The following is a 21,913-nucleotide window of genomic DNA, read 5'->3' as shown; positions in this document are numbered from 1 at the left end:
TTCAGCTCTTCCAGCTCTTGCACGCCTGCTCTAATTTTGTGGTTTTGTACATGTGGATGCTAATGCAGCTTTCCAGGGCTCATGGCCTGTCAGGGTGCATAAGAGTCATCATGGTCTGACCTAGGGAGAGGAATGACTTTGCATTGATCAGATCTAGGGCAGGGATTAGATCAGCTGCACAGTGAGAATTCACTTCCCCCTAGGTTCTGGGGTAGCGATGACTGGTTGTCTTCAGAGTAACTGTTATTACTGTCTAGTTTCTTGCCAGATAATTTGGCTGTACCTCCAGATTTCTGTAGGGGATAAGTTGAGGGTGTTCATGCTGCTATACTGGGAGTATCAGCTAGATTGCACCACAATTAGCTCTAAGGCCTTCATGCAGACAAGTAATGTGGACAGACTGCATATTTGAACTCAGGATCTCTCCTGCACCTTAGCATAAACACAATCACTGTGACCTTGATGATGTCCTTCAAGAAGGCTCTTACACAGGCTCCTCAGATCTGAGGGATCTTGTTCACCTCAAGTTATACATTGCACTGCATTCAGACCATCCTCTATGATACATCATGTTTTATACCAAACCCCTGCACGAGTTCTTTAACTTCTGAGCTGAAGGCTTGAACCAGTCGCATCCACAGTCCAGAGGTTTCAGGACTCCTTGCAGAGCATCCACTGGACCCAAAGAGGGGTGCAACACAAGAACACTCCACTCCCTCCTTGGGCTAGCCAAGAGGCCACTGGGGAGCTATTTCAGGGCAGAGATAGGAGGATGCAGACAGCACACAGAGAACCAGGGCAGACACGTGCCCACAGCTGTGCCACCCCTGTGTCTTGGGACTGCCATGCAACAAGACAGTCTGTGGAGAAACACAATCCATTTAACTCCATGCCAGCACATCCTGCAGGTTTAAAACAGATTTATAGCTATTAAAGACAATAATTTGTAGAGAGATATTAAAGCATTTTTTTTTCAAGTTCAGGACAGTTGTAGGGAATACTGAGCTCAGAATCATAGATAATTTTTTTTTTTTTTTTTTTTAGTTACAAAATCGAGGCATGAGACTGAAAATCAATGTGAGATTGAAATTAATTCTCTTCAGTTGAGCAGTGGAAGCTGTCAGCTTCCCCAGTAAACAGCCATGTGAACAAACTCAAAAAAAAAAAAACCAAAAAGACAGAATGAAAATGGAGATGGTGTGAGAGGAAACAAACCCGGGGGGCTGGATTTATAGAAGGAGGGGGGTGTATGTCTGATGGTGTGTCTGAAGCACAGGATCAGTTTCCCAGAGTGAAAGAGCTAGGAAAAGTGGGGACCTTAATTATCAGTACAGAGTGGTCCTGAGCAGAATCACAGCAAAGGTGAGGTGTGATAGATACCAAAAAGAGGCAAATATGCACAAGTCCTGGAGAGTGCTGTGACTGTACCAGAACAGGAGCTGCAGACCCAGTCTGGTGATGACTGAAAGGAGGAACATGACTGTGTGCATGCTGTAGGTGCTGAAGTTCCTCCTTGTGGCTCTGTTTCACAGCTACACAATTGAGATGCTTTGGCAGAGGAAATGGTTACATCTGAATCCCCTGAGACACAGATGAGCTAGAAGGAAATATGGAGTGAGTGAAGCTGTTCTAGTCTACGGAGGAGTTCATGTGTCACCACCCTTCTAGGAGTGCTGAGCTTCTACTTTTTACTGGAAGTTATCCTCGCAGTGTCCTGATGAAGTAGGGAAGCATTTGCTGTATTTTTCCAGACAAACAAAGCAGTGAGTAGATTCAGTAATTACCCTGGGGAATTTCCTTTGTCGCTACCCACAGGTGTTTTCAACGTGATGTTGGTTTCTGGCTGGCCTTGGTTTTACTTTGATCCACCAGACCATCTTCTTCAGCTTGCACTAACCAAGAGCTGGGATCTTTCTTCAGTGGGTAAGTCTGCAAGTTACTAGTGCAGCAAAAGCTTTATTACTGGATGTTAGTGGATCTTTCTGTGAAATTCTGAGTAAAGGGAAGGAAATTCCAAACCAATTATGTAGCACAGAAAAAGAGTAAATTTCATCAAAGATACAAAGCCTTGTAAATTAATCACTCCACTGATGGTCTTTTTTGTTTTTTCTCCACTCATGTGGACAGGACCATACGTGGCTAGAGGAAAAAAATCCCAATAAAAAGCTTTGGTTTTGCCTACACAGCACAGACTGATTAAAGGCCTTTTGCTGGATTGTTATCCTTTTATTAGCATGAATCTAATAATAATAATATCACCACAAGTATATTTACTTTGCTGATGCCAGAGGTCCTCCAGGCAACTTAATAAAATGCAGCTCAAAGAGTGCTTGATCATTAATAGGACAACGTGCTGAAATAAAACTGAGAGCAAGGGTGAACTAAAAGCCAAGGATCCATCTACAGTGCATGTACGCTGATAATAAGCCAGCTAAAATGTCTGTCCTCTTTTAGCAGCAGCTTCAGAGCACTGTGTATGTTGAACACAATGGATGTGTTAGCTATTGGCATCTGCAAAATAAACAGATCCATATATCCCGGTCTTAGGCTTCTGAAAACAAGATGCTAATCTGTCTCTGCTCACAGCTTTCTGGCTCTGGGATATATCATGAGGCCAAACCCACAAAAGGGCAGAGAGAAGACCAAAGCTAAAGCTGTGGAAGGCATCAGAAATGCTTCCAAGTTTTCAGGTGGGTTTTGGTCAAATCTACTTCTCTCTTGCCTTTCCCTCTTACTCCAGCATGAAGACAAACCTTTGACATGGGATGTTTTTGAAGGCAACCCCAGTTCCTTAATCACATTGAGAGGTTTCATCTGACAACCCTGGGGACTGAATGTGACCTTCTGTTGTTACCGCATGACACAGAGAGTAAATTTCCAGGCTTTATTTCCCCCATTTTCAGCCCTCATTCACTGCTGTTGTCACTTCACAACCCTTGAAATATTCCTGCTTAGACAAGGAGGAGGAGCTACATGGACTGAATTCTCCAGCTGCATCTAGTTGGCATCTGCCACTGGGAAAATTAAATAAATGTTTCTATTCTAATGGTTTGAGCAGGATGTGTCATTTTGCACCTATGTGCCTTTTCTGCTGTGTCCACTGGGGTGTGTTCCCAGTGATCCACACTGGTAACAACCTGCTGTGGAAGTCTGCATCCAGAAAAGAGCTCATTTGGAGGCAAAGGAGATGGAGGAGGTAATCTACATTTTCAGAAATAACAGAGAAGTGGATGGGCGAAACATGCTGAAGAGGCAGACACTCACAGAGCTGACTGGAGAGAAGGGAAAAGGACATTGCTCCTGTGGAGATTCAGTTCTGTCTTAACCTCCACCTGCTGTGGACTTTCCCAGCTTGTTCTCCATTTCCCCTTGCCTTTTGGATCCCATCCCTATCCTCTGTGGGAAAGCACTGGCAGCAGACAGCTGCTAGGGATCAGATCCAAGAAGTGGCTCCATGCTCAAAGCCAGATGTGTGGCAACAGAACGTGGATGAGGAGGCGGAGAGGAAAGAAGCTGGGAAGGATAACTTTGAACAGCTGGGAGAGAAGTACGGAGCTGTTTGTCCCATGCCCATGACACAAGCAGCGGAAGGACAAGAACTTTCTGAAGCTGAGCTCTGATATCAGGAAGAGCCTCCGTGTGCTGCTGGGTTAGATGTGATGGCTGTCCAGGAGCTGAATGGACTCTTCACTGAAACCTCTCGCATTATACATTCTGAAGGATGGGGAAGTAGGAGGTGGCCTTTCTCAACTGGCATTTTTCCAAAACAGAAGAACAATACAAATCCATAAACATTCTCATGTGCTGCCACAGAGTTGCTAACTGGATCACGTGCCCGATCCTTCAACACTGCAGTATGTGGAGCACAGAAGAGGGACTGCATTTCATGGTACAGTCTTGAGCGTATCGCGTAAGTGCTATTTAGTGAACCCACAGGCTTGTTCTGGACATGCTGTTGGGGAGTATTGCTAAAACCCAAGAACATTTACCTCCACATTGATTTTCAGAAGCCATTTTTGCAATATGTCAAGACAAAAATCACTGCCAAAACATCCTCTCTGTCCATCCAGTCAGACGTTTAGGATGATGGACATTTAAGAGTCTTTACTTGGCACCAGGCTAATGATTTGAGGTTGCTGCCACGCACAAAGAGATACCACCACCAGGTTCAAAAACAATAGAAGAGGGATTTTTTTCAATAAGTGAATTGATTCCTAATTAAATCAGGTATAATTACCAAATGACTGGTGAGTTTTCTGTGATGAAATTCTCCTTGGCTGCAAGCATGTAAAGTTGCTAGCTCAAAAACCTCAAACTGTGCATGGAAACACAGTACATGTAATTAGATTACAGATTCAAAGAGATTTTATCAAAACATTTGTGAGAACCAAATAAAAAGCTGAAATTTGGAAAAAGTAAAAATAAACACAATAAAAAAATTTAAATCAGAATAGTAGCTGTAAAATGTTTACCATTTGGACAGTGCACAAATGCATGGTGGGGAAGTGTTATATGAACTCCAGATGTAACAAGTGTGGGGCACACCATATTGAGTCATACATGCTCTGCTATGTGACAAAGATGAAGCTAGGTTCTGCGATGATGAATTTTAAGGTATGGGCATGTGATGAAAAAGGGCAGACTTAAGGCTTAAGTTTTCCGCCATCCTTCTAAATTACCTTGATTAGTGTTACATAGACAATGGCTGTTTTGCACAGGATGTTTTATTTTAGCATTAATCTCAACTCTCTCCCTCCTCTTCACCTCTCTGGATCTCTGGGAATGAGAGTGGTTCTCACAGGAGTGCTTTCCTGTGACCCAATTATCTAAACAAATAAAATAACATAAAAGGGTCCCCACCTAAGTCATGTCATGCTAACTTAAACTGTTTTTTATCTTCTGAAAGGAGAAGCTAAAAATACACATTGTTTGTTTGTGACCAGTGATAAATGGACCATGCCTCCTGCCCTCAGGGACTAAGAAGCCAAATCACAAATGAACTAAATATCACTGCGTATATCCCTGTCTTCAGCACTCTCAGCAGAAAATCTGGATTTTTTTTGATTAAGAAGAGATGTGCTTCTCTCCTCTCAAACTCTACATGCCCTTACCTATATAGCAGTAAGGCCTCTGTGTTGCAAACAAAAGGGGCCTGAGAAGAGATCAGTTTTAGGGAAAATTAACCTAGGTGCTTATGTGGGATCCAGGTCATGGCAAGGGACACTGGTATCAGTGTGTTTTACTTCATATGATTCGGTAGATGTACAGAAAGAAAGAAAGGTGGTGGGTTCTTCTCTGCCCAGTGAGTTACCTCCCTGCCTTAGATACATAGGAAGAGTAGCTGAACTCCATTTACCCCTATTTACTCTCTATCACACCCATTTATAGTCAGTATCTCAAAACTTCAGGGAACAGAAATGAAGCTACAAAGTCCTCGGGGCAGGGACTTCAGCAGCTCCTGTGCCTCTGACACACAAAAGGTGCAGTAAAATGGAATATTACTGGATCACTGCTGAAAATCTTGAGCTACGATTTGATTCTGTGTGAGATTTTATATACCGATATTTGCCTCAGGGCCAGTCTGCTATTTATGAGATTAATTTCACAGTCAATTCACAAGGAAGATCATGAATGTCAGATATTCAGGACTCTCCTCATGCCATCTATTCCATTGTTTATTTGGAGAGTTTTATATATTGTATTTGTTATTCCATATCAGCTATTCTCTAGTTTTTAAGACTGTGGCCAATCGGTCAGGAAGAGGTTGCAGATCCTGTAACTCTGGGTCTGGATTGGCAACCTAGTCAATCCACTGCCAGAAACTGTCAGACATCGCCAGGTGATAATTCATCAAAATCATGGGCCGAAAGGAACAGAAACAGACAGACAAGAGCAATTCAGTTCTTCCCCCATCCCAAATCCCCTTGTTCCTCCCAAATTCTAACACTGTTTTTGGACAGAAGATCTTCTGAGGTTAGAGAAAGGGATTTATGGAACTGCTCTGCAGTGATCTAGCAATAAAATAAATTTGCTTGTAACATCATTCATTTTCCCCATTTTAAAAAAAATTCCTCCCCCTCACTGCAGTTAATTAGTACTGTAGTTTCCCCTGGAAGCAAGCAACATCCAAACCAAACCCTTTGTGTAACCACCGACCACTCTGAACTCCATCAGCTCCCTCACCCCACCTGCCTTTTTCATCTTCCCTGTGGGAAGACTTTCCCATTAGCCAAAAGGAAGTTTTTTTCTTTCTTTTCATATGTCAGCATCAGAATTAAGTGCAGCAGGGAGACTGCCATGTTAAAGGTCAGTTGCATAAGTTCTCTTAAATGGCAATTAAACGATTCTATGACAAACAGGATGCACTCGGAGTGCAGACATCAGCTCCGACCTTGGGACCTGGGATAGTCTGGGAAAGAAAAAAACACTTTGGGAAAATAAACATAACACCCAAAACTGTAAAAGCAGATGAATCAGCAGAGAAACTCTATAATTTTCCCTATGTCGCTAGGGAAATGCAAAATGTAGTAACACTTTAATTTCTTGCAAACAGGCTGTCTTAAGATCAGCTGTTCATCCTACACTGTTAAAAACAACCTGTCAAATTACCCATTGCCAGCCCTGCGAGTGATCAGGCATTTCAGCAATTTGAGGGTAGAAGAGTCATATTAAGGCCACATCTGGTAAAAGATGCCTAAGACCCTTCAGCTCTGCTGGACACCATTGAAGGAGGTTAAGGTCTGCATGTAGAAAGGGCTACAGTGGGATGCAGGGTGGATGCATAAGGACCAGATGTCCTGGATGTATTGTATTTTCTGCCTGGGTAAAACAATGCACAAGGCAAAGCAAACGGGAGTTGGAGGACCCCAAGGAAGACTTCAGTTAGTCTAGGCATAACCTGATTCACAGCACAAATCTGGAAAGTGTCAGTAAGCCAGGTGTTTTTCTGACAATGAGCTGTTGACCTGCCTTACAAAGCTCATTGGGCACAGTATGATATGGAAAGGAAGCAAGCAATAAAAAGTACCATGAATGAGGAGAGAAAAAAAGACATGCTTGCCAGCTAGTTCCAGATCTACAAGATCTGGAGTGGATTTCACTGAGGAGAAATTGAGTCAAAAGATATTCTCTTGAGAGCCATTTTCCTGAGAAAGCAGAAAGCAGAGAAATGCAGCGCAGTTTGGTCTAGGGTGTACCTCCTTGGAAGACTGCTCTGAGTTTGGGATAAGAACAGGACAGAAGTGGGGAAAGGGCAAGGTAGGTTCAGTTGAGCAAAAAAGAGGAAAAGGAAAAATAAAACAAAGAGGAAGAGTTCCTTGGTCTTTCAGTCAAAAAAAAAAAAAAGGAAAAAAAAAAAAAAGAAGAAAAGATTTCCTCATGAAGGACAAGGAAAAGATTTCCTCATGAAGGACAAGGAAAATCCCAAAAACCTGAGGACAACTCAACACACTGGCCTGGGAAGTGCCAACAGGTTGGGATGTAGCACATCATACTGCACTGACAAAACGATCTCAGGGTGAGAAGGGGAGTCTGAAATCACAGTGGGAAAGAGGCAGTCCAGGCCTGGACTCTTCCCGCTGTCTCTCTCTCCTCTCCAAGTCTTTCCTTGCCAGTGAGAAGTGACTTTGGAAAATATGAAGAATGGGATGGGGAAGCAAAATTCATTTGGCAACATCCGATTTCAGGGGCTAGAAGGGAGAACCAAAGAGGATCCAGAGGCTGAGTTCACGACCTCAAGGAGAATCCTGAGGGATATTTCAGCCACATTAATTCCAGCAGGCAGTGGGACATCCTGGCAGGAGATGCTGTGGGGAGGGAAAGATTGAAATGAAGGGAAATGCTCTTGTCTAAATTAGGGCTGATTAATTCCTTAGGAACCAAGGGCCTGCTCTCTGGTTTTGCAGTGTGCAGTTATTCACCAGTCTGTCCATGGCAACAGATAAAAAATAGGCAGTAGACAACAACTGTAGGAACTTGCAAGGAAAACTCAGACCTGTCATGAATAACCTATTCCAAATTTTAAAGAACAACTGGTGTAAAAACTCTTCTGTATTCCCTTCCCTCTGGTCTTATTTTTTAGATCCCAGCTCGAGAACAGAAACAGAAATGCTAAAGAAGAGCTTGCTCTTGTGTTTTTCACAAAGGCATCGCATTCCTAGTTTGCTAGCAGAGCTGGGGGCTCTGCATGCAAACCTCAGGACTGAGCAGAACCACGCCAGATCATGATAATGTACCGCACCAGACGACACTTTGATCTTGACACCTGGCTCTACACTTGAGCCCTTTGGCTGACTGGAGCATCCTGGCAGCAGCAAGTGTACAACTGAGGCCCCATACCCTAGGGATCTCAGGCCATGGTCAAGATCCTGTAGCCCAGGAGGTCAGATTTCGCCTGGGATTAAAGATGTGAGGCCCCAGCAAGAACAAACAGCAGATTCACCTTTCTGTGGCACTGTTAATCAAAAACACCCTAGAATAAATGTAAGAATCACTTTATTTTGGCTAGGGAGAAACAATGTTCATCCACACTAGACAGAAGCTTAAGAGCTGAAGAAGAGCACAGTCTGAAACAGGAGAGAATCTAAGTCAGAAAAGTGTAAATCAGCAGAGCTGGAATACAGCCAGGACACTGGCATTTGCACCAGAGCGGCAATCAAATGTACAAGAGAATTTCTAAAGACCAGAGCTGGTCAGGAGCTCAGATTTATATCTATCAACCCACAGCAACCTTAATACCAGGCAAGGGTGTTGGCTGACAGTTGATTCAAGAAATAAAAATGCCACCTTTGGTTACACTGCCTATAGCAACCAGGCAGTGCTCTGTAGGTCTCCCATCCAAGCAGCCATCCAGTTTTCTTTGTGGGCTTTGACAGGATTTGAAGACGAGGATAAGGGTAAAGGTCTCCTCTGAATCATGTTGGTGGAGTTCTTGGTCCTAAATTGTCGGCAGAGGTAGTGCTTTCTACGTGGGATGACCAGGCTACCTGGAAAAGAAAATTAAACAAGTTTCAGGGGTGAGGCTTTCTTCAGATCGAAGAGATTCTGCGGCCTCCAGACATGCTTACCGGTCCAGAGCAGGAAACTGAAAACCCTGTTTTAGTTATTTTCTGTTCAGTAGTTTTAATTAGGGGCTGTTTTGGAATGGCAGGTGTTATCTTTCAAGCTTTAAACATAGTTAGCATCGCCTAAGTTTCATGGTTATGGGATAGAGAGGATTTAGAAGGAGAGACTATTTATTCTGAGACAGATACAAGATTATCACTAAGAATTTTGTGCATACCTATATGATCTCCTTGGGTGCATTAGCTAATCATCTCTCCTTCATTAAGGGATTTTAACTGCCCAGCGCCAGTGTCAGACAGAAAAACTCACTATGCAGATGGGAAACTGAGGTAAAGGTCAAATTAAAGTAGCATTTTCCAGGCTGTCCACAAAAAAGAAAATGCTTGTATTAATTTTGGAGAATAACTCCTCTTCACCTTAGTAGAGTTAATGCTGTCCTGTAAGATCTCACCCTGTGAGCTGTTGCAGTTTCTTCTGGGTCTATGAAATGGTGACAACAGCAGAACAAGAATTATCTCTCCGTAACAGGGAGGGAGGGTACTGTATTTACTGTATTTGCTGATACACATCAAGAGAAGAGAAGGCAGAGTGGGTAGAAAGAGAAAGAGGAAGCTTTGTTCTTGCAGCAGTTTGCTCAACAAAGCTCAGACTGTTTCAGTGATAGTGGATGCTGCATGTTTATTCTGAAAATTTATGGTTTAATTAATTTTGGGGTGAGATAGCGAGCATGGTTCAGTGCCAGATCAGGTGAAATATGATCCTAGCATTTCAAGAATTCAAGCAGCTAAGGGGGTTGACTGAATGGCACCTGAAATCCAATAAAAGCCGGCACAATGGGAAGCCCTGGTATCTGAAAGGAAGATCTTTGGAGATTTAAATATGTCTAGCAGGGTGGCAGGGGGGAGGGGAGGGGGCTAGATTCATCCAGGAGTTCAGACTGCCACACTGCCTGATGAAAACATGCTGGTTTGTCCTTCCCTGCAGTTCTGCAACTGAGCTCATGCTTCAGAGAAAAACTTTGGAAAAGCACAAACCTCACAGAGTACAAAAGCCACCAAAACACTCAGTTGCAGGGTGAGGGGTTTAGGGGTGGGAGGAATAATTGAAGTTTCTTATTTGCTTTCCAGTTTGAGGAACAGTCACATTCAGTCATTGTTCATAACTTTCCCTCCTGTGCCAGAAAGGCTGGGAACATACCTCTGGCTTATTGATACGTATGTTTAAAGGCCAGATCTTCAGTTAGGGAATACAAGAATCCTGAGATTTAAGAAACAACTCAACTGTTGGAAGACTGATTCTCACATTCCTTGTGCAAGTAACACTGTATGAATATATTTTACACACGAACATGGCAACATTTCACAGCTGCAGTACTCCATGGTTTCCACGGCTGTATCAGAGCATCTCATAGTGTTTGTTCTCCATCTTTTTCAGAACAAGGAAGCGGTATTTTTCACTGTTTATGAACGAGGAACCATGTCACAGGACACGAAGGATTTGAACAATAAAAATACAGGCTGAATCCCATACCTTCTGCAGTGTAAGTTACTGCTCTAAATACTGCACAGCTCTTCCCCTGGGCAGAGTGGGAGGAACCTGCAGCGATGGTGCTGAAATGGGACCAGCGTCCCTGAGTCAGACCCTGGGCTTTTGCAGTGTGAACATAGATAAGGAGAGAGCAGGAACGTAAATCGCTTTTCAGAAATGCCCAGCTTTTTAGAGGAAAGTGGGAGGAAACAGAAAGTGTGGGATTAGCTATAGCATATCCCTTTATGCTGGAAGGGAATAGATGGATCACTCTGGTCAGTTCCAGCATCTTATCTCCCTTGTACCCTGCTGCCTTCATTTCTGTGGTAACCACCCCAGCCTGTCTCTCACAGAAGCAGGCACTGCAGCCAGGTGTTCCAGGCCTGTTCTACAAGGAACACTGATTTCAATAGATGCTGTGGCCCTCAGAGACGCCTCAGCCTTAACTGGCAGCCTCAGAGCAGGGATGTAAGAACTTGGTCTCTGGAGAGTCTGTTCTGTTATCCACAGAGCTTGTCCCAGCTAATGACCCACAGTATTTGGCGGGGGGGGGGAGGAAAGTAAATAAAAAAATATTTCCTTTCTCATCTCCTTGTGGATTTTCCCATAAGCTCGTTAAGTTACAGCTTCTGCTGCATCACACATGTACCTTTTCATTTTACTGTTTGGTCCTGACCTTTGCTCATGGCACTCATTCTCCCATGCACACCCTGCTTACTCTCCTTTTGTAATTTATGGCACATACTGTACACCCATTTCCTTCTGCTCTTAACTCTTCTGCGTGTGTTCTTGTTATCTCAGCTGTTCAATAGATTTGTCATATTCTAGCTAGCTTCCAAGCCTGTTCTCATGGTGGCCTGTCAGACAATATTCCACTATTTATGAGGGATTTAGCCCAACCTATGAATTCACACAGCTTGCTGTGACTTCTCAGCCTGTCCCATAGTCTTCCCTCTTGAGCAAGGGGCAGTGATATCCATGCAGTACTCAGGTCTTACTTGGCCTTCGGGGTGTATAGGATTCATCTACTTTTTGAGGCTGTCAGTCAGATTTCCGTGTTGACCCTTTCCAAATTGAAAAATCAGCCCTGAACATGGCTTTTCCTCAAACATCTGCTCCTCCACTGGAGGGAGGTGATATGTGCCTTTCTTTGGTTAAGGTTTCTCCTATTATTTTGGGCTATAAAAGGGAATACTGCACAGACTGCAGGCTCTAGTCAGCCTGTGAATCTTCTGTGCAAATTTATTCCTCCTCCATGCTGGCTTTGTAGAAAATCATCGCAATGCTGCAATTATTTCTACTGAACTTCAGTTTCCCACTCTCCCAGTAGACTCTTCCTTTGCCTCCTAGAGCCGATGAACACCCCATACTGCTTCCTTCCTCGTGGGAGAGACAAGACATGAGGAGAGATCTGGAAATCCCTCAGCTCATGCTGAAGGTCTGGGCAGCAGGGTAAGAGGCAGCCAGGAGAGATGTGGGGACACAGGGCTGCTGCATAAGGACAGGTGATGCAGGGTGGTCAGCCAATGACTCCAGCAGGTTAAAAGCAGCTTTTAGCTGAGCAGCAGCAGGGTTGAGCTGTAGGAAGATGGTGAGTCCTTCAGTGATACCTAGCCTTGGCTTGTTTAGCAGTGGAGAAGTTGGAGAAAATGGGAGTCCGCAGGTGGACTTCTTAAGAATCCTGCTTCCCCATTTCTCTTGGTCTTATGTCTCCTGGTCACATAATCCTTGCTCTGACCGACTTCCAGTTACAAGTCTCATGTGTGATGTAAGGGATCTGATGAAGGAAGCCCAGTGCTCACTCTCTTTGCTGCTAGCCTCAGAAATCCCAGTCTGTGCTTTCTTCCCCCATGGTCTCCTATTCTCTCTGCCCACCGATGAAGCTTTGTGTTACACATCTGCCTTTCTACAACTGGCCAGAAAGGGATGAGGATCTGCACAATGGTTGTGTAACTCTGCCCTTGTTTATCCAGATGGCTTTTCTGTGGCAGAAGTTATCTGAATGATGAATGCATTTTCCTCTTAGGACAGGATCCATTTCCTGGGATGCATCACCTGGCTCTTTCTTCTCAGGTCATTTCTTTGAGCAGCTGTCTCACATTTCTGGTGTCTTCTGGCATTTAACTGAGGTTGACTGCAAGCTCTGAGGTGCGGGGGAGGAATGAGAGAGGAAGAGGAAGGAACTCCCAGAAGCAAATCAAGACGTAAATATGTCTCTACTTCAGCCATAGGTGTAACTGGAACCTACAGAATGGTGCTCAAGGTAGCTTTGATCTTACTGCCTTATATCCCTACGTGAATAAAGCCAGAGTGATGCTGGTATCAGTTGATAGAGGGCTGAGCATCCAAGGTGGGCTGAGGCAGAAAACAGTGAAGACCAAGCTCTTGTAGCCTTGCTACAATGCATCTTTTCCCCCAGCCTCCTTCAAGCTTCTGGCCAGTTACCTTCTAATGCAGCTCAGGAGGCAATTTGCCTTATTTGCAGTGCACTGCTGGCACATCAGCCTGGCATCCACCATAACTCCCAAGTCCTTCTGGGGAAGGCTGCTGCTCAGCCCATCGCTTCCCCAGTAGTACCAAAGCATGGGCTTATTCTGCTTTATGGGTACTTGTCCTTCCTGAGTTTTGTAAAGTTCCTGTCAGTTCAGCCCTCAATTTTCTACATCTTACTGAAAAGTTCTATTATTTGAAACATCAACCATTCCCTCTAATTTAGCTTCACCTGCACATATAACAGGCATTCACTCTGTGTCACCTTCCAGGTCATTGATGAAAATATTGACCACAGTACAGATCCCGGTGGTGCTCCTCTAGCTACCAGCCACCATTGGTGGACTCCAAGCTATTGGATGTTACTCTCTGAACTCAGCACTCCAGAAAATTCTTTTACCTAACAGCTTGATCATCTAGCCCATAATTCTTAAGCTTCATAACAGGAATACTCTGACAGACTGTCTCCAAAGCCTTAACAAATCAAGGTATATTACATCCACTGCACTCCTCTTGCTCACATAGTCATTTCATCACAAAGGGCAATTAGGTTGGTTGATCCCAACTTGTGTGTGACAAATCCATGAAGATTGTTCTGATTTCTTAAAACAGAATGTATTAGATCTGATACCAGCTTTAGGGTCTCCATTAACACAGTTCTTAAAGGCAGCAAATTTAATCATTGACACATGTCAAGGAGAACTAGAAACTTCATCTCTCCAAAAGTGGTTGGAGTATCCAGGTTTTGTATTGCTCCCTATCCCATATGGTTATCAGTGGAACAAATTAAGATTTTTTTTCCCTTTCTGAGGCATGTTCTGTTGTCTGTGCAGCATTTACTAAGTACCACTGAATGAAACCTTTCAAATGCCTTAAGAGGTTATAGACAATGGTTCTTATTTCAATACTGTTAAAATAAGCCACTGTAACCCCTTCAGGAATAAAATTCCCTGACTTCCTACAAATATTTAAAAGGTCAGACTGTGTAGGAGAATGGGGATTTAATGAATCTCACTGACAGCAGCCTTTTCCAGTCCATTTCCTGGAGGCATGTGATTGTCATGGTTTCATTTCAGAGCCTGACAGCACCGTAAGGTGACTCACATGAAAGAGGCAAACTTCCTCCTTCCCCATCTCACTCCAGCAGTGGTGATTCAGGCCCCATGCATTGAGTGCTGGAGCACTAGCTCTTCATCCACTGAAATCAAACAGACATCCTGACAACTGTTTCAGAGACCTTAAGCTCTGTGCAGTAGCTGAGAAGCTTGACATTTCTTGTAAGGTCTTGACATGAACAGAAAGATATTTGAAATCCATCAGTACAGGAAGGGTTAATTCAGGCCTATTATTTGGAGGCAATTCCAAGTACAGAAGGCACTGTATGGCAATACTAAAAAAAGGCATCACTTCCCAGTTAGAATAAGCTAGAAACGTATGTGTCAGCTGGTATTATTATTGCAAGTCTTGCCTTTATTTTAATCATTATTCTTCTATGAGATAAATAAAATCACAGAGAAGCTGATAAACATCCCACCACTGCTATGATTACTGCTTGCCTTCTGTTACTGACGGCTCAGGGCAATGGCTTCTGTGGACTATCAAGTTATGAAGCAATTATTTGGAAAAATCTCTTTTGGTTAGGATATTAATCATGGAATGGAATTTACTGGTGACTTCATATCTGTGACTTGGAGAAGATTTCTTACCTCTGTGCAAATATATATTTGCCTGTTATTTCATTTGTTGTGGTTAGTTTCAGTCAGGGCAGGAAAATCCAAGATGACTGACAGCACTTCCAAGTTAAAAAGCTTAGAGGAAACCACATTGCAAATGAAGTTTGTGTAATCAAAAAATAGCTCTTTGCAGAAGCCATAGACTGCAGCACCAAACCTTCTACTGCAAGGGTGGCCACTGCTCCCACTAAAGCCATATGGTGATAAAAAGACCATTCCAAGAATTTATGGTTAGTTCCTCACCATAAACTCATCTTTTCTCTGGTTGGTTCTTGCACAGAGAGGGGAAGAAATGGATCCAGTATCTTCTGTTCATATTGCTAGGCAACACACAGTACAGTTGGGGAGCCAGGTGGCTGCATCCAGGGGCTTGCTTCAAGATTAAAACCAGATATATATCAAAAATAACAGAGCCTGTACCTATGCGGCCTCTGGGAGATGTGCTTATGTTCCGGATCTGGTTTGCAGAGCCAAGTCCCTGGAACCAGTTGAATCCATGCTGTCTGTAGATGCAGAGCGCAGATGGGAACCAGTCATTCTTGCCCTGTACCCATGTTTTCTTGCCCGAACAGACAGCTGACTTGCTCCAGACCAGAGCCAAAGGAGCAGCCATCATGCGGGCAGCGCAGACAAGCAGTGAGTTAAGCTCTCATTTGAATTTCTAGTCTCATCCGCTCAAGAGATTACAGGCAAAGCCAAAATCCGCTGTGATATTCTTGCCAAGGGTGAAGGAAATCAATAGGCTGCAGTATAGGCTTACGCATGGAGACATACCAACTGTGCTTGGATGCATGGTTCCCAAATTAAGCAGGGGAAACAAACAGGTCTCTGTTGCAAGCCTGAGAGCTGTTTGCAACATGCTTCTTTCTGTGCTTGTCAAATTGCCCTGCCTGACTGGAGCAGCAGTCTCTCAGCCTCATCCTTGCCACCGTCTTCCTCTTCTCAGGGAAGGCAAAGCCTGTCCTGCTTCAGGCAGCTTGTCCCCATGCTGCAGCAAGGACAGTTTTTTCAACCTGTCACTAACTCTCTCAGCTGACTAGGAATGAACCTGGTCCTCTGGGCTGAAGCAAAACTGCAGAGGTCTTCATGGTGGTGGTGAAGGGAAAATAGAGCATCCCACTTTCTATGGAGCCATAGCAAATGCAGATGTTTTCTACCACAGGAGAAACCCAGCTCATGGCATGCAGCTTAGGAGTGCAAAACCAATTAATTTTGCTCTTTACAACAGTCCTGGAACAGAGACAGTCAGTAAACTCCCCCCAAAACATTAAGAATTTGAGTGTGAGGAGGAAAACTGCAACAAGAATCGATTCCTGTTGGACAGTTATAGCAAAACAAAATCCCCAAACAAACAAAAACCCCAAAATGACACACACACACACAAACAAATAGAGAGGAAGAAGAGGAGAAAGCTGCTACTTTTTGCAGCTTCCCACTCAGAAGAGGAACTGGCATCTTAAAACTGGCAGAATTTCAGTGTCCCCCTAAAAGACTACACTCTCCTTCCAGGCTAGGAAAAATGTAAAAGGCTATGTGTAATAGCACCCTCTGGTGAACCCTGTCATAAGAGTATCCCTGACCCTATAGATGGAAAGAAGAATACAACTGCAAACCATCCCAGAAGAGACCTATAAGTGTAGGTGACACTTTGGAGATAGGGTAGAACATAGGAAAAAAAAAAAGACACCCTTGCACAGAAGGAAAGAGCACAGATCTGTTTGATCCTGCCAGGAATCCCCAGCTGTGATGGCCTCCTATGATACAGCAGTTGAGGCATCTACAGTGCAAACCACTGAGTCTCCTGCCTTGGAGAGAGAGGGTATGCTAGTATTTCCAAAGAACTGGCTTGCTCCCCCTTTCCTTCTTGGCCCTTTGCTCCCCAGCCCATGAACTGAGAGAATGCCCAGGTAGAGGGGGAGCATGCAGCACAATGCATTCAGCTGGAGAATCCGTTCCACAGACCGAGGCATTGCTGGAATTACCCAGAGCTAATTTAGGCTCTGGTGAATGCAAAGTGTGTGCCAGCAGGGGAAGAACACATGGAGTTTGCCACCCAAGGTGGATTAAACCAGCTTGGAAAGTTTCACAAGAGAGAGCATTTCTTTGAGACAGGCTGAGTGGCTGGCTGGTAATTCAACCATGAGAAGATCTGGCCTGTATGCAAGACTGCAAATAATACATACTCTTACTTGTACATTTCCATCTCAGAGGGGAGAAGAAAGTGGAGAATGAGGGCAGCTCAGTGCAGGAACAGCAACATTTCCAGCAGTAGAAAAATACTCTTGACTCCATACCATTATCCTGCACTTTCTAAAGGTATTTTAAGGCCACCAAAAATGTGTAGTATGGGAAGGGAAACCAGCCCAATGCCTAATTTATGCAGTCTCTCCCAGTTGCTTTTGCTGAGGCATTGTTTCCAGAAGCAGCAGGAGATTCAGCCCCCAAACACAGGTCTGTTCTGCCGTCTCTGTATTGCTACATCATCATCAGGGCACTTGATCCTGACTCCTCCATGCCCCTTGCAGGCTGCACCAGGTGCTCTGCCCATCTGCTGCCATGCAGAGCTGTAGCATGCACAGCTTTGCTTAGACTACTCATGATAGGAGCACATGAGCTCGCATTTGAACTTTCTCCTCAAGACCACTTCATACCTTGGCTTGTGCCTTCTTCTGGGCAAACAGTGTGCACAATCAATAAGTCCATGGGCTCAAACACACACTTAATCCCTGTTACAGACACAGCCCAGGATCTGGCACCACAACTTTTAAAACACTTTTGTTGTGTTTTATGCCCACTGTTGCTTTTAGAATTTCTCCTCAGCACAGACAAATTCTCTGCATGAAGACAGCTCCATAGCCAAGACAGAAAGAGTAGATGATAATCTGGTGGTTTACAGAGTTCCACAGAAACCTAGATAACTTAGTGCCTAACAGATCAAGCTTTGGATCTGACAAGCTGGCCCTATTGATAGATGCAAGGTGTGCAGAGAGAGGGAGATGGGTTCATGGGTGGTGGCACCAGGAGGCTCAAGGAGTGGACATTCTCAGTGACCTGCTGCCTTCCTCCTCCAGCTGGAACACAGCAGGCAGCTCACGCTGTGTTTCAGGTACTCTCCTGGAGCAGTCTTTAGGGACCCCTCCTCTTCTTGAAACCATGTGATTTTCCCAGGTCTGTGACCTTTTTTCTGGAGGAAAGGCTTTTACTTTCTCTGAGGATAGCCTTAGTCTTGCCTGCACTGAGGGAGACAACAGGGACAGTAGATGGAATAGGTGCTTCAGAGGAAGACACCATCAGCTCGTCCAAGAGAGACACTGATTTCCAGCCTCAAGGAGAAGGGAGAATGTGAAGACTGTCTAATTTTGGGGGGCTTTTAGAGACTACAGTGAAAATGAGAAGGCTAGTGGTTGGGGGTGCTGTACACACAGAGGTCCTCCTGCTGAGAGTTCCAAGCAAATGGGAAACAAGTTCAGAAAGGAAAAGTCTTCTGCAGAGTCCTCCAGGAGGTCAGGGAAAGAAGCAGAAAAAGAAACTAGCTTCCTTGATTCTCAGTGTGATTAGTCTCAAGGGTCATGTCTTCCATAATATCTCATTTTTCCCTGATGCATAGTCCTAACTGTAAATGTTTCTGTTACTTGCTGAAAGATTCATGCTTTCTCAAAAGCTTGTTGTGCTTGGCAAAAAAATTGTAATGGTAGAAAACTCATCACTTACTCCTGATTGCTGTAAAAGCTGCTTGTGTGTACATCTGTCTACAGACTCAAGGAACAAGCAGCACATTCGATTTCCCACTTTTTGTCAGTTTCTCCTCACAAGCAGATCCTCTAGATCAGATCATATTGCCATCTTTTTCCAGTGTCTGTCATTCAAAATACAAGAGGAGGCATAAAGTAGCATATTGATCAGCTTCAATGGTTTTCCCTTGATTCACTGCACAGGACAGTAAGTAAAGCCACAGGAGATCACTTACCTATTTCTAGCATTTTCTTCCCTTATACCTGCAGAAAGAGTAGGTGTGTTTCAGATACCTACAACGATGCTAAGGTGGTTTGCAAAATCCTGTGGTTGACTCGATAACTGTTCTCTATTCAACTAAGTACACCAATGAGTCATGCAGAAATGCCGAAGGGTAGATAATATGAAGACTAACTTTGTTCTTTGAAGAGCTTGACTCCATCTGCAAAGTGAGGACTAGCAAAAGCCAAACCCCTCCCATACCCAACAAAGAAAGTTCCCCACTGAGCTGTGTCTAAAAAGTAGGTGGTATACACCACTAACAAAGTCTTTCTCATCTCCTGCTAACTCCAGCCAGCTGCCAGATGAGCCCGACTGAAAAGAAAGCTTGCTGTCTAACTCTGCCTGCTTTTATAGATGCCCTAGTTGCCTGGCCTCACCTCCCTGTTCCCCTCTGTTTTTAATCAGCCTGCCATTTAACTCACCTGGGATGCAATTAACCAGGAAACTCCACTAAAGAGTTCATTACAGAAAGAAATTCCCTATCTCCGGTTTTGAGCTTACCCAATCACAACACTGAACCCCCCGCCAAAATGTCCTTCCAGCTACAGAACTTCTTGTCCCAGAAAACTGCAAGCCTGCGGTTTGGGTTAACAGCACTTTCCCAGGTGGGAGAAACATTCTAACCTACATGAAATGAGACATGATCAATGACTACATGTTTTAACTCTCAGTGGGATAATTTACAGACACAGAGATCCAATTCAATCTGAGAACCAAACCAAAAAGCTCCATTAAAAATCAATAGAAAGTTAACTAGCCCTTTGCATTTTGCACAGCACAATTTCTAACTGAGCACTTGAGTATTTACTATTCCAAACCAGCTACATCCTTTAAAGCTCAGAATTCCCCACAGAGGTGCAGAGCTTGTAAACTTTTCTACCCAATTTTTGTTCATGAAGGGGGAAGCTGGGGGACAAAGAGGTGAGAAATAGATCTAGGAACAGATCCCTGCCCTGCCAGTCTGTTACCCAGCATCCAAGTTCTCAGACACACTGTGTCCTCTATTTGTTTTCCTTTTAGTAAAATAAAGCATTTTTTGCAAGTAACCAATGGAAGAAAAAAACAGGCCCCAAACCTCAGAAAGCACAGCCTCAGACTCCATTGTATTAAAATAGCTAGGATGGATCCTCCAACTAGAGAAAGGTCATATTGAAGCTGACATAACTCTGCTGATGCTATGCAGAAGTCCTTTTCTGGGCCCTTTGCTTCCATTCAGTAAGAGTGAATTGCATCAGTGTCAGTCACCCATATCAATTTCCATACTCCACACAGCAGAGCTACATGCCATTTTCTTCCTTATGATTATGCTTTATTATTTCTATGACATCAGTGCCTGGAGGCCTTGGGGTAGACCAGGTCTCCATTGTATTCACTGCTGAGCTTACACAATGACGTACAATCATGGCAGCAAAAAAGTTCCTGAAGCACAGTACGCTGTGAGCTGGAAAGGCATTTGGGGTAATAAAAAAGGGAAGTTAATGATAACATGTTCTCAACCAAGGCACAGTGAAATCATTCTAAATTCCATTATGGGTAGGTGATTTAGCTTCGATGGTGCATCACTGCAGGGAACAACCTTGATGTAAGTGTCATAAAGCTTGGCACAGCATCAAACACACACGCAATAAAGCTACAGGGCCAAAGCATTTCGACAGATCCTCTCTGGGCTCTTCCTTCTTCCAAGCTTTTTCTTCATCAGCTCCCTATAGTGTAAACTGTGCTTGAACATCATAGCTGTGCTAGAGGTGGGACACCACAGGGTTAGGACAAAGTTTGTTCTTAATCTTTCTTTTTTTTTTTTTTTTTCTTTTTTTCTTTTTTTTCCCCCAGCCTTCTGTTTCCTGGCTCTTGTGGCTTGAAGTCACACCCTTGATGTAACTTCACTGTGGTTCATCTTTCTTGTGGTGTAATTAAATCTGGCTCCAGACAGAGTTGTGTGTTAGCAACAATGGGAGGAGGAGGCAAGAATCCGGAGATCTAGGAATTGTCAGGAATGTCATGCCCCAAAAAGTGAAAAATCAAAGTGGAAGTAAAGTAGCCCATGGAAAACAGAGGAAGAAAATAAGGAGTGGAGAAATTCCCTAACCAGTCTAAATACCATTGAGTTGCTTATCAGAGTATTGATAATCCAGTGCAGATTTGGGTGTGGTGGAGGAATGTGAGTTCCTGCAGTCTGGAACACAATTGCTGTACACAAGATCCCAGATGAGTCCTTGCCATAACGCCTTTGACATTAACAGGATTACATCAAAGATGTAAATCCCACAAGGGGAAAATCAAATTAAGTTCTATGTGCTTACGAGGTGAAGACTTTGTTAGCAATGGAGATGATGGAAGGGTCAAAAAGGGAGAATCTGAGGGCTATCTCAAGCAATAAGTCTTTCTAAAGTGGTGCAGTGGAAGTTCAAGCAGCTGCTGGGGAGAAAGGAAAGATCATTCAGAGATAGCACTTCCACTTGATTTTGGACCCTGGTTCATAATCCTCTTGTTTCTGGCTGTGAAAGTTCCAAAACCTGGCTAGAGAGAATTGTTGTAAAAACTTAATTTACCAGAATTTTAATGCAGAAAATAGGTCTTCAGTGTCATGAATCTATTTCATTAAACCTTTTTAATATTGCTCATCTATGTTACCTTTGTTGAATGTTCAGAGCTTTCCTCCTGTGTCAGTAACTGCTTGGCTCTGCAAAAAAATGTACTCCTAAGAGAACACAGCTAGAGTAAAGCAGGCAAGAGGGAGGAAAGCAATGTATTATGTTGCATTTATGGCTGAATCTCTTTGACTCAAGCTGGTTATTCATAAGATGCAAATGTGTGTATCCACTTCTGTTGGATATGCCTGCACTGTGCAGATTCCTCTGTGCTGTTCTGACTAGCACCCCAGTCCTAGCATGGTGAAATACAGGGTGCAATCCTTATTGACCTGAGGGATGTAGGATTTGTGGTGGCTGAGAATGGAGACGGGAAAAAGTCTCCGTTTCCCTCCTTGTGGTGAACATAAGATGATAAAGTGATTTAAATGCTGAAGTGGGGTTTAAGACCCTTGCTTCTATGCAATTCTCTGTCCTCAGTGTCTGATAATAAGGACT

General features: G+C 43.8%; 2 long non-coding RNA genes across 3 annotated transcripts; one reads left to right on the top strand and one right to left on the bottom strand.

Annotated features, from left to right (window-relative positions):
• The first annotated feature begins 1,195 nt into the window (after positions 1–1,195).
• LOC130154399 (uncharacterized) lies at positions 1,196–7,207 on the top strand. The gene is made up of 3 exons (XR_008823724.1): positions 1,196–1,722; positions 1,816–1,923; positions 2,587–7,207. It is a non-coding gene; the product is annotated as an uncharacterized LOC130154399 (long non-coding RNA).
• Positions 1,816–9,925, bottom strand: LOC130154400 (uncharacterized). Of its 2 annotated transcripts, XR_008823725.1 has the most exons (3): positions 9,373–9,925; positions 8,785–8,984; positions 1,816–1,939 (listed from the first exon to the last, which is right to left on the bottom strand). It is a non-coding gene; the product is annotated as an uncharacterized LOC130154400 (long non-coding RNA). The 2 variants fall into 2 exon arrangements; XR_008823726.1 differs by lacking the exon at positions 1,816–1,939 and having other exon boundaries at positions 8,477–8,984.
• Positions 9,926–21,913: the final 11,988 nt, after the last annotated feature.

Source organism: Falco biarmicus, chromosome 8 (assembly GCF_023638135.1).
Source record: "Falco biarmicus isolate bFalBia1 chromosome 8, bFalBia1.pri, whole genome shotgun sequence".
NCBI classification, from domain to species: domain Eukaryota; kingdom Metazoa; phylum Chordata; class Aves; order Falconiformes; family Falconidae; genus Falco; species Falco biarmicus.
This window is presented reverse-complemented; position numbering and strand designations above follow the sequence as displayed.